This window comes from Zootoca vivipara, chromosome 7 (assembly GCF_963506605.1).
Source record: "Zootoca vivipara chromosome 7, rZooViv1.1, whole genome shotgun sequence".
Lineage (NCBI taxonomy): Eukaryota > Metazoa > Chordata > Lepidosauria > Squamata > Lacertidae > Zootoca > Zootoca vivipara.
The window spans coordinates 40,585,453-40,599,261 of NC_083282.1; the positions used below are offsets into that span (position 1 = coordinate 40,585,453).

At 43.5% G+C, this 13,809-nt stretch overlaps 1 protein-coding gene across 3 annotated transcripts in view; it reads right to left on the reverse strand.

Annotated features, from left to right (window-relative positions):
- Positions 1-13,809, reverse strand: part of OSBPL9 (oxysterol binding protein like 9) — a 62,294-nt gene that overhangs the window by 47,379 nt on the left and 1,106 nt on the right. The window lies entirely within an intron of this gene.

Genomic DNA, 13,809 nt, shown 5'->3' on the forward strand with positions numbered 1-13,809 from the left:
ACTCAGATTGTGTATGCTAAATTTTATCATGCAAGTGCCTCATAAAGATCTATCGAGCAGAAAAGTGGCTCCAAAATAGTAATTTCTCCAAGGAAAGACATCAAGAAGAAACTAAAGAGTACAAATAAGTGGTTCCAAAGCCCACTCTTGTGATTATGAAGTGGGTAGCCCAAAAACACTATAAACTCCTCCCAGTCCCACTTGCATGCGTCTTTACGGAGCAGGAGTCAAGCTACCTAACACCTCATCATTATGCCTCTACTTTTTTATTAGTCCATCTGTAACCCACCCTCTTTGTTGCTTAATAATTATGGGTTCTCTTAAAACCAGCTTCTGCTGCCCTATAACCCACCAGATACCATAAAAATGCCTCAAAATGACACCAGCCCAGTTCCTATGCAACTTTCAACCATGGATTATCAATATGTATAAACCTTGCTCAGCAGTTTAACTATGGTTTACTGCCAACAAGCCACAATAGGAAGCCATTGTATGCTTTTGGCTTACAAACCTTGGTTTGCTATAACAATGGGCTCAGCATTATGTGGGAACCCAGCACCATGGTTTGCTTGATGATCCCACCCCAGAAACTCACCAAATTACAAGTGCATGAGGCGTTAACAACTGAAAAACAAATGCTGGAGAAACAATACATGGGTTGTTTGATTGTCTGTGGAACAACTTGGGGTTAATTTATGGTTTGATAAACAATCCACAGCTTAAACAAACCACAGTTTATGTATGAACTAAGCCATTGGCTCAATTTGCATGTCACAGTAAACCTCATTTAATAGTTTACCATGAACATGCCTTTCTTAGCTGTTTGTCTCCTGTCTGCTATTGCTCAACAGAAATCAACAGCTCAGAAAAGTGAAATCATAGTTTACTGTGACATTCTAGTAAGGCCACTAGTTTTAAAGCTACAGGGAAAACGTTTGTTTGGAAGCGGGGAAAATTAGTAATCAGTCACAGAATCCAGAACTAGGGGATAAAGATGCTTAGCAGCCTTTTGTTCTAAGTCACAACTAGGCTACAGACAGAAACAAAACAATACAGAATATGTTCCACCACACAGAAGACTGCTAACTCAAAAGCAATAATCAAAAAGAGAGCCTCTCCTATTTGTGTTTAATAATTCAAATAGAAAACTAGGCTATTTAGCTCTAAGGGCAGAGGCATATGACAATCTATTCAACAGAGGCAGTAAAAACTGAGGCAAGATGCAAGCTGCCATTCCAAACAAGTTTTTCTTTATTTTAAAAGTGGTCTCAATCAGTTACAGTATTTCCCTTCCTATTAAACCTGCAAATAAAAGGTTAAGGCTGTTCTCATAGAAGCTAGAGCTTGTTTTGATGAAATTTATTCTAAGGCAGACCCATGCCTCTGTTCAAGTTTCTTGCAAGCAAGCTTGGGAACAACCATACATCATACATTTTATTTACTGCCAGTGTGCTAAGTTCTGTACACAACACCAGTGCTTATGCCCAGAGGATTTAGTCCTAGTTCTCACAAACAGCAGATGGACGGAGTCATAAAACCTGTACTAAGCGGCCTCACTTCAAACTGAAGTTAAGGATTCATGTAACTGAATGCTTTTTTTATCTAGTCCCCATCTTGCACATTGAAAAGTAGGTATCAGTGAGAAGAGTTGTAGCCTAGTCTCTTCTACATGCAGGAATCATTTTTTGTGAAACAGGAACCCTTTTTTGTGAAGATTTACAGTCTGAAGTGATATGGCTGAACACTGACCACTTCACCTGCTATCTGTGAGAACTAACTAGCCTTAGATTAACAGGATATGAGGGAGAAGCCACAAGACAGGCATCCCCAAACTTTGGCCCTCCAGATGTTTTGGATTACAATTCCTATCTTCCCTGACCACTGGTCCTGCTAGCTAGGGATCATGGGAGTTGTAGGCCAAAACATCTGGAGGGCCGCAGTTTGGGGATGCCTGCCACAAGAGGTGACCACCTATGTATTGAAATAGCTGTATTTCCTCACCTTCTGCTACCATACTATCTGTCCCCCTAGAGACAATGTATTATTGTTATTATGTATTGAATTTATACACCGTCCTGTACCCCGAGGTCTCAGGACAGTTCACAGAATAAAATCTAAATATAAAACCACAAAATACATAAAATAAAAACAACCCAATAACACCCCCCACCAAAAAAAACCCACATTTTAAAAGGGCATAGGATGTAAATCAAATCAACCAAAGGCCTGGTTAAAAAGGAACGTTTTTGCCTGGCGCCTAAATGTGTATAATGAAGGCACCAGGTGAACTTCCCTGCGCATTCCACAGATGGGGAGCCACTGCAGAGAAAGTCCGTTCTCATGTTGCCACCCTCCTGACCTCTTGAGGAGGAGGCACACAAAGAAGGGCCTCAGAATATGATCTCAGGGTCCTGGTAGGTTCATATAGAAAGAGGTGGTCCTTGAGTTATTGCAGTCCTTATCCATTTAAGGCCTTATAGGTCAAAATCAGCACTTTGAAATGGGCCTAGAATTGGTAGCCAGTGAAGTTGGACCAGGATCAGTGTAATATGCACAAACTGTCTTGCTCCGGTGAGCAACCTGGCCGCTGAATTCTGCACTAGCTGAAGTTTCCAAACCATGCACTAGCTGAAGTTTCCAAACCATCAGTTTCCAAACTGATGGAAGGCACTCTGGGCCACTGAGGCCACCTGAGCCTTGAGCGACAGGAAAGGATCTAGGAGTACCCTCAAACTACGAGCCTGCTCCTTCAGAGGAAGTGTAACCACATCAAGAGCTGGTGATCTCCCACCCATCCGGTCTAGGGAACCACCCACTAAGAGTGCCTCACACACATATGTTAAGAAAGATAACATCTAAAATAGGGCTGTAGTAGTCAATCAATGAATCTAACCAATTGTTTAAAGACATGTAGATGACTTTTTATAGAGCACTCAATTAACTGGGCATCTTTTCAGAGGGGTGTTTATCCAAGCACTTTCAGTATAGGCTCAGACAGTTTGATCAGGCTATGCAACTACCTAATAAGACAGCTGCTGTGAAAGTTAGAGAACAAATACCACCCTTATTTTGGGTGTCAGTAAGCTGTCTGCAGACAAATGCCGGCTCCCACGGCCTATAGAGCGAGATGAGCACGCAACTCCAGAGTCATCTGTGACTGGACCTAACAGTCAGGGGTACCTTTACCTTTACCTTTTATCCAGAATGCCCGTGGCTGACAGCAAACTTCTGCTGCTTCAGTCAACTTGCACTACTAATTTCATTCCTTTGGTTAATGTGAGAAGCCCCAGCCTTCCCACCCTTGGAGAACCATCACTGCATTTGCACAAATATCCTATTTAGCATCAAGGTTTGGAGGAAGGCTGGCATTATATAACCATTGCATTGCCAAGGAACTCTGAGAACTTCAGAAGTACTATCAGGCATAGAAGCCCCTGCAGTTCTTCCCACCTCCCAACTTAGAACTGGAGAGTAGAACAAGGAATTGATCTTGCCCTCATAAGACGACGAGAAGTCAAGGATCAATGGAGAGGCAGGGTTCTCACAACTAGTTTTTGACTTGATTGCTATGATCAAATAACTGTTCGAGATTAGGTTTTAGCAATAAGAAAGAAAATGTGAGTAATGAGTGAATAATCTAAAGCAGGCATAGGCAAATCCGGTCCTCCAGATGTTTTGGAACTACAACTCCCATAATCTCTAGCTAACAGGACCAGTGGTCAGGGATAGTGGGAATTGTAGTCCCAAAACATCTGGAGGGCCAAGTTTGCCTATGCCTGATCTAAAGCGTTTACCAAGTAAGTGTAAATACTAGATGAAGTTTGCTATCTTGACAGAAATAAACTAACATGGAAGCAGTTTCAGAATCTAATCTACTGCCTGGGATTTTGCCACTGCATTGACATGAAGAGGAAACCCCAAAACACTGGGCCTAAAATTCCCAAGTCAAGAAAGGAGAAGGATCTCATATTTTGTCTCCATCTTATGGATACTCAAAGCAATAGCAGCGGTTCTATCTAGTCCTCTTGTGCAATATATTTCTGTAAAATAGCAAATAGAATTACATCAATGAAGAGTGACTATATACTAATATAGGCATACACTGCATATTTATGAAGGCAAACCTCTTTAAAAGCTAAGCCACAAAAATCCACTTTAAAAGCACAGAAGGACCTAATTCATCCCAACAGAAGGGGATCAGAGGATGGGAACAGAAAAGATTTCTCTAGAAAGAGAAAGCAAGCTGACTACTGAACTATAATACTGTATACACCTGCAAATATGTCTTCTTGGGCAACCCTTGAGAATAAATTTCAAATAAACACACAAAATCTAAACTTACTATGACTGCAATGTTATATTCATTTGCCTTGAGTAAGGCCCTTCTGAACTTAGTAGACTCCCTCAGTGTTTGCCATAAATGACCAAATGATTAAAGCACTGTTTGTGAATATCTTCCCCATCTGCATTATTGAGCAATGGCAATACTGTATATTTACTGCAGTATTGTGGAGAGAGGTTTGCCAATTGTATTTTTGAGCTAAATCTGATCCTATGGTTTGCATTACCTGCATTGTATAATTCTAATTGTGTGGCTTAGCCCCGCCCCGCCCCCAATATCCCTGGGATGTCTTGCTTAAAATGCTTTTTCTTTGCCTCTCTCTGTGTGCCAAAGTGGAATGTAAGCAAAAGGAACAGGATGCCCAGCTTGCTATCAAGGCTAAGAGCTGGCCTTGTCTGGAACACAGAGAAAGCCTTATCAGCGGATGAGCTTGACGCTGGAAGCTGCTATGCTTGACGCATAGTCTTACTGAAGGCTTTGTTGAGTCAGCATGTGTTTATGCACAGGGCCGGACATGGATCTTCCTTATATGTACTTGTGACCCACTTTGTGTTTATGAGAAGGACAGGATACGGATTTTCCTAATATGGATTTGTAACCTGTGACCCCCTCGCGTGCACACATTTACAGAGGAGGGGGAAAGGAGCCCAAGAAGTGTATAAGAAGCTTTGCAAATTTGTGTTTCTTTACTCTTGCCGTGAGCTGATCACCAAGAGTCTCTTAAATTTAAGAATTAAACTCTTTCTCTGAATGGAACTCAACCCCGGTGTCGTTATTGACTGTCTCTGTCCCTGCCTGGGCGCAACTTAAGAACTCTTAGTAGCTAATAAGGCTACAGTATTAACTTTTCCAGATAATGCCAGGCCTGTGAGAGTTAGAGAGAAAGATTAAAACAATATACAACTTCATGCTTACTATCACCATCACAGACCTGTCAGGAAAGGTTTTTTTTTTATTTGTTCTTTTCAAGCGCACCTTTTAAGATCTGAACCAAGAGGTCAGTAAAGAATTCCCAGATACTAGCCATGCCCTAAGCCAGGCACCCCCAAACTTCGGCCCTCCAGATGTTTTGGACTACAATTCCCATCTTCCCCGACCACTGGTCCTGTTAGCTAGGGATCATGGGAGTTGTAGGCCAAAACATCTGGAGGGCCGCAGTTTGGAGATGCCTGCCCTAAGCTATAATTCAGAAAGCAGGGATTTCAATACAGGCACTGAGAACCAACATCTCTGTTAATAATGAAGGGGAAATTTAACACTTTTAAGTAACTGCAAGCTTATCTCTGTTTTTCTACTCACTTTTTTTATCTTTCACGAGCTCATAAATCATTTGAATACATTCAAGTTTAGTTGTTTTTCAGGTCTCTGATATGACATATTGGGACTGTATGACGTGTTTAAGAGCCCTGCTGGATTGGGCCAAAGACTGATATAATCCAGAACTCTTTTCTCACAGTGGCCAATGTAAGGGACTGGATAGACACTGAGGAGTGGTGGCTGAATACTGATGAGCGGGCACTGGGAGAAGCAGGGCTAGAGACTGACTTGGAAAAGGGATTAGTGAACTGGGGAAACCTGTAACAGCCAGCAGACAAGAGTCAGAGGCAGGAGAAGCGGCAGGATTGGAGAGTGAAGAACAGGTGCAGAAGGAAGGAGAGAGAGGTGAGGCTGGTGTGGTCAAGGGCTTCCATTGAACTGCACTTGCTATTTTACTGCCCATTGCCCAGTTTGCAGAGATACTTTCTTTACAATCAGTGGCGAAGAAAGCCGCTCATGCACCCGGAGCGGCAAACATGATGTGCATCCGGGGGCGGGGCGATCTACCCACAGAGGCGGGGTGCCACCGGCTGTGCCCAATCCTCCCAGGGGTGCCATTGGCAGCGCCCGATCCTCCTGAGGGTGCTAGCGCTGCCTGCCAATCACACAAATACACCCGGCGTGCGGAGCTCCTCCATCCTGTTGCCCGGATAGCCACAACCAACACAAGCTTCCTTCCCTCCAAACCGCTACTACGGCAAGCAGCTGGGTCCAATCCCTTCCAGCTTCTCCTCAGACCACACTCTCCAGTCTCATCCCACTCAGCCGCCCATCAATCCCATCATGATCTCAGGCACACGTGTGCACAGCTGCGCCAGGGAGGGGTGAGTGTGTGTGACAAAAAAAATAAAAATCCTTCAGTAGCACCTTAAAGACCAACTAAGTTTTTATTTTGGTATGAGCTTTCATGTGCATGCACACTTCGTCAGATACATGTGTGTGTGTGAGAGTGAGAGAGACTACCGGCATTAGTGGCAGCTCCCTCAGACCGCTGGGAAGGGACCACCAGTTCAGCAGCGGCCTACGTGGCGGAGACTGCAATCCCCCCTCCCTGTCCAGCTTCTCCTTCTCCACACACGCACCTCCTCCTCCTCCTCCATTGCCAGGCAAAGCGAAGAGGGTGGGTCCAAAGGGGGAGGGACTGGCCCATAGACCAGCTGGGCCTGGAGCCAAGCCCAGAAGAACTGCCACTGAAGAAGGCCTGTGGAAATGTGGGCGTAGTGCACAGTGGCCGTCGCCAGTGCTGCAGCCGGGCCCAGGGCACCGGGTCTCTTGCCGGAGGGCACTGAGGGAGGAGCAGCCGGATACTGCCACTGCTGCCACTGCCCAGAGCCTGAGGTAGCGCCTCTTTCCTTTCCTCCCTCTTACTCGGCCACTGTGGGGTTCGCACAGAGCCCTCAGTCGTTCTACAGACTATTGACCCTGCACCACCATGGCTTATCTCTTCCACTGCCACCAACCAGGTTTCCCTGGTAATATATTCAGACTCAGTCAGGTTGTAACGTATTAACAAAGATTCCGGTTTATTGTGAACACAAACAAGTTTTAAATACTTTGAAACACTGTAATCCGATTCACTCTCTCTGTCTCTAACTTACTCTGACTCTGACTCCTATGCCTCCCACCCACAAGAAACCAACCGAACTAACTGCCAAAACCCATGTGTTGAGCCTTAAACATAGTTAGGCTCCACCCCTGGGCTTTCTTATTGGTCAGCCTATTAACCCTTTCTCTCTCTCCCCCCAGTACAACATCTCCATAATGAGTGGGCAAACACCACAGTCACCCTCCTCTCCCTCTCTCGCACACCCCCCCCCTGCTTCTCTCTCGCTCCCTCAGCCTCTCCCTCCTTCTCGCCTGGGAGGGTTTTTGTCACACCCGGGGTGCACTGCCCACCCGTCCCCCCCTTGTGATGCCCCTGCTTACAACCCCTTTTTGTTTTAACCAACTTGTTCAAATTTTGTAACATCAGCTAGCATGGCTACTGCATCCCTAACTCCAGTACCAGTAACTCTAGGGCTACTAAATTAGGTTAAACAGTACAGATCCTCATACCAAGCGTGGGGACTCCACCTTCTATATCCCTTAACTGAGAACACTATTTATTCCCACTCTCTGCTTCCCGTTTCTCAACCACTTACCAATCCATATAAGGACCCTTTCTCTCATTCCATTACTATTAAGCTTACTTGGGAATCTTTGGTGAGAAACTTTAACAAAAGCTTCTGAAAAGCTTTCTCAGAACAGTCATATAGCTAATTAGCCAGTAATTTTCCAGATCCTCACAAAATCTTTTTTTTAAATTGATGTTACAGTGGCCTCTTTTCAATCTTCAGTAACGGAGGCTGATCTTAAGTCAAGTTACAGTGTGACCAAAACAGCAGTTGGTGCAGAGTTATGCAGAATGTAACAAGCTTGATTCTCAGGACCAAAGTACACATTATTCAGAAGATCTATGACTGAATCTCATGCATAGGGCAGGCAATTTGATCAGAACAGTGGAGGGGGCAGGATAATGTTTAACCTTTTTCCATGCAGTTCTCTGAGTTAAAGTTTCCCTGCAATAGGGTCACCCCACAAGGTAAAATCACACTCACACAAACATCAGCTTGGAGGAGCAATTTGCCTGGAACTTACATGGAGTGGGCAGTGTTGAACATACAGTAGGGCTAAGTGCTTCTATGATCATATTGGCAGTTCTCCATGGCTGTTTCAGTTTTTTTAAAAACACACACACACACACACACACACACACACACACACACACACCAGAAAACTCAATCACAGATCTCCTACATCACATGAAATTCTATCTTCAACAGCTGGAGTTAAACAGAGACAAGAAGTCTGACCCCACCCCAATGTGCCTCTGCATTCAGAACAGCACACACACACTTCTTTAGACTATGCAATCTACAAGCTTCTGCAACACAAACTACCCATTGTAATGACGAGCATTTCCCTATCACTCTGAACTATCACAATAAGAATATCATAGAAGGGTTGAAAGGGATTGTGAGAGTCATCTAGTCCAACCTCCTACAATGCAGTAATATTTTGCCCACCAGGCAGCTCAAACCGACTCTGAGACTCATGCTCGCACAACTGAGCTATCCCAGCTCACTAGTAGTTACATGGAGGCAATGTGGCCCATCTGGCTATGTGCAAAGGAAAAGCATGAGAGATAGGAGTTGGAAGACAGGAGGAGAGCGTATCCTCCATATACAGTACTATCCTATCAGGTCCATACTTCTCACATACTGGGATTCTCACATTTTGCAGGTAGTAGCCATAAACCTTAGCTGTTAACACTATACAGTAATTACGGTACACTACAGCACTTAATTAGGGACGCGGGTGGCACTGTGGTCTAAGCCACAGAGCCTAGGGCAGGCATCCCCAAACTGCGGCCCTCCAGATGTTTTGGCCTACAATTCCCATGATCCCTAGCTAACAGGACCAGTGGTCAGGGATGATGGGAATTGTAGTCCAAAACATCTGGAGGGCCAAAGTTTGGGGATGCCTGGCCTAGGGCTAGCCAATCAGAAGGTCGGCGGTTCGAATCCCTGCGACGAGGTGAGCTCCTGTTGTTCGGTCCCAGCTCCTGCCAACCTAGCAGTCTGAAAGCATGTCAACGTACAAGTAGATAAATAGGTACCGCTCCGGAAGGAAGGTAAACAGTGTTTCCGTGCGCTGCTCTGGTTCGCCAGAAGTGTCTTAGTCATGCTGTCCACATGATCCGGAAGCCGTCTGCGGACAAACGCTGGCTCCCTTGGCCAGTAAAGTGAGGTGAGCGCTGCAACCCCAGAGTCATCTGCGACTGGACTTAATGGTCAGGGGTCCCTTTACCTTTACAGCACTTAATTACCAAAGTTCAGACCTACAAGAGTAGGAAGATACTCATCTAACCCCAGGCTCACCAGGCTCATAATACTGTATTATGAGAGAGCTTGTCAAAATGCTTATCTGCCCCCTCCCATTCAGGATTCCTTGCAACCCCCAATTTGTTGAGGACTGAAAGCAAATCACAAAGATTATCCAATGCAGAAGTGTGCACATCTGATTTCCTAACAGGCATTTATAATTTTGTCTGTAAAACAAGCTCACCAAGAATCTTGTTTTGAACAGATGTGAAGTATCAGGTTACTTATTGCAAGCAGAGGGAGAGTCCAAGGTACCAAATGAGAATGGAATGCAGTTACCTCATGCAGAAGATTTATGTAAACAGTACAGTGCTTATTTTCCTTTGTGGCAAAGTAGCATCTTGCTGAAACAGAAAGAAACTGTATCTAAAACCTGCAGTGGAGTTCTCAGTTTCCAGCTTTGTGTACAATACTTAATGAGGCTGTTGTTCTACAGCAATGTGAAGAAGAAAACATAGATTGATCTTGATGTATTTCTCTTATACAATTAAATTATTTGTACATTTCCCCCCTGAAAATTTAGATCCCTGGGGCAAAAAATTAAACCAGAACTAAAAGTTACAGCTGGCAATGAAATGGAGTTTTGCTTAAGGACTCTTTCAGCCATTGGGTTTGCTCACTTTATTCTCTCAGGCATTTCCATTCTCCCTTATGAACTCATAGAAATGGCAATTTCAGTGTTCTCCAAAGTACATGAAATGGTTTAAAATGAACTATACCTTTAACACCCCAACATCAGCAAAATTATAAAGACCAGGCAAGTTTACATTTACACACTATGCTTGCCTGTTCTGTTGTTTATGAAAATTTAATGTTTTGCAGAACCTGAATTTTTTGGACGAAGAATATACGTGTAAAAGGGATAGAGAGAATTTATTCTCTCTTTCTTGTAATACTAGAATTCAGGATCACCCAATTGAGCTCTAATTCAAATTTATGGAGGCTAAGACTATCAATGTCTGCTGGTCATGATGGCAATATACCACTTCCAGACTCAGAGACACCATGCCTCTGCATACCAGCTGCTGGGGAACAACAACAGGAGTGAGCTCATGCCCTGCTTGTGGGCTTCTCGTAGGCATCTTGTTGGCCACTGTGGGAAACAGGAAACTAAACTAAACTAAACTAGGCAGGCCTTTGGTCTACTCCTGCAGGGTTATTCCTATGTTCTTAAGTTTCAATTGGAAAGCAACATATTGTGAACATATCCTCACAGTCAACTCTTTTTCTTTCAGAAAAAGCCTTCCTATACAAAACTCATACATCTTAAGAAAAAAGATACAATAATTATGATAAAGACAACCAACACAGCATCATGTTGGCAAATTCAAACTTTTAAACAGTGTATATGAGTTTGAAACATAGTAAGTATATTTGAACTGTTTGCCTGCAAAGTGAATATATTCACAAGCCAACATCAAGGCAAGTACTTAATAATAATAATAATAATAATATATTATTTATACCCCGCCCATCTGGTCGGGCTTCCCCAGCCACTCTGGGCGGCTTCCAACAGAAAAATGAAACACAATAATCTATTAAAGATTAAAAGCCTCCCTGAACAGGGCTGCCTTCAGATGTCTTCTAAAAGTCTGGTAGTTGTTTTCCTCTTTGACATCTGTTGGGAGGGCGTTCCACAGGGCAGGCGCCACCACTGAGAAGGCCCTCTGCCTAGTTCCCTGCAACTTGGCTTCTCGCAACGAGGGAACCGCCAGAAGGCCCTCGGTGCTGGACCTCAGTGTCCGGGCAGAATGATGGAGGTGGAGACTGGACCGAGGCCATTTAGGGCTTTAAAGGTCAGCACCAACACTTTTAATTGTGCTCAGAAACGTGACTGCTATTTTAACCATGGTTTGTTGAACAAACCATGAACCATCTCACAGATGAACGAACAAGTCACATCTTGTTTCTTGAAAGCTTAGTTTGTTTTCCAGCGGCTCTTGCCTCATGCCTTTGTAGTTTGGTGAGTGTCTGAGGTGTGCAGTGATGAAACAAACAATGATTAAGCAAGGCTGCTGGGTTTGGCAGCAACACTAAAACCACAGTTAAAACAAGCCATGGGTTGTAAGCCAACAAGTCTCGTCTCCACACTGTTTGTTGATAAAAAACAAATCATGGTTAGTTTGATGGGCTGCGTTTGTGTGTTCAACAAACCATTGCTTAAGAGTTATGTGCAAATTGAGCTCTGTAATGAATAGTTACTGAAACTTTGTACAGTACTAGCACAAGAGCAGAACACCAAAACACAGATCTCCATCCTTAGTTTCTTATATTCTTGCACCCAAAAAGGAAGCCACACAATACTACTCCATACCCACTATATTAATTGTTCCTTATAATATTCCTACTTGGGAGGAAGAAGAGTGCAAGGGAAAGAAGCAGAGACAACAACATCATGCCTGCTCCAGTCTGACTGTCTTCTCCCCACACCCAACTTCATATGTTTGTCTTAATACTCCAAGATTGTAAAAATGCCTTGAGTGTCTTGGCAGAAAGGCTGTATTTAAATACGGCAACTTAATTCATTATTACTACAATTTATTACCAACCCTCACTCTAAGGTCACAAGGCATTGGTGTAGGCCAGGCATAGGCAACCTTTGGCTCCCAGGTGTTTTGGAACTACGACTCCCATGATCCCTAGCTAACAGGGCCAGTGGTCAGGGATCATGGGAGTTGTAGTTCCAAAACATCTGGGAGCCAAAGGTTGCCTATGCCTGGTGTAGGCTTTGTAAGGAAATGTACAGCAGTACATTCACATCCTGTTGGAAAAATCTGGGGAGGGGGGAGAATAAATGGTCACCTAACCTAAATTAAAAAGTGATATTAATGGTTCCTGCATCCATATTGGAGAACTGCAACCCCTCATACCTCTTGCACTACTGCAGCAGGAAGTAGTATTTAATGTTAGTCTTATTTTTAAAGTAACACCTCTTTCTAGCACAGGTTCTTTGCCCTTGTTATATAACAATATCAATCTCTACATTTTCACAGTAATACATTATCATTCATAAGAAGTGGCAGCTCTTACATACTAACCTGTTGCACACTCAAAGCAGAAAGCATCTGACAGTAAAGTTGCTGACAACTCTACTTAATAATGCTTTTATCTGAAATATTACCCCCTAAATGGTTATCTTCCCTTCCAATATAACACCAAGGACTAGCTCATCCGCCCAAACTTCAAAATTCTACCTCAAAACTTAGCTGCTATCATCATGTTATACTCTTAAAGTATTAGGACTAGACATTCCTACTGCTTTACCCACCCCACTTCAGTCATCAGAACTAAACCCATATGGCAATTCTATGGTGTAAGCCTTAAAATACACAGATGCCTCTATTCCAACCAAAGACCACAATGGTAATCTCATATTTCCACATAACACTCGCATGATCAAACTTAGAACATGTCATAGTCTTAAATGTTACTAACCAACCCCAGTCTCCAACTTAGTCAAGATGCCAGACTGCCCTCAACAGGGTAACAGGGTTTTTTTCCCCCTGTTGCGGTTGGAATTCCTTGCCACTGAAACTTTGGCAGGCACATTCTCTCTTCTCAGAGGGAGTGGTCATAAAACTTATATTATTCACTGTAACTTCTGCAGATAGATTAAGGCATTTGTATTCCTCTGTTGTTTATTCTGACACTTTATCTCAGTGTTTCCCAAACTTGGGTCTCCAGCTGTTTTTGGACTACAACTCCCATCATCCCTAGCTAGCAAGACCAGTGGTCAAGGATGGTAAGAATTGTTGACCAAAAGCAGCTGAAGACCCAAGTTTGGGAAACACTGGTTTTACCACACAAAGCACCTGCTAACTTGCAAAGTTTACCACTATCAAAGACTACCACTATCCGAAGCAACAACACTCAATTTAACTGAATCTTAAACATTTTACTGAATTAAACCTATTCAAGCTTTGTTTTAAAGCCAAAATTGTTACATAGTAAATCCCAGATTCGTGTGTTACTGTACTTTCAAAGATACAGTGTAACTAGTGTGGTATAGAATGCGAAACAGACATCATCTATTGTTTTGTCCCTAATGTCCTGATTGTAAGCTGCAGGAAGAGTGCCTCAGTACAGTGGTACCTCGGTTTACAAACACAATTGGTTCTGGAAGTCTGTACTTAACTTGAAGCGAACTTTCCCATTGAAAGTAATGGAAAGTGGATTAATCCGTTCCAGACGGTCCGTGGATTACTCAACCTGAAGCGTACTTAACCC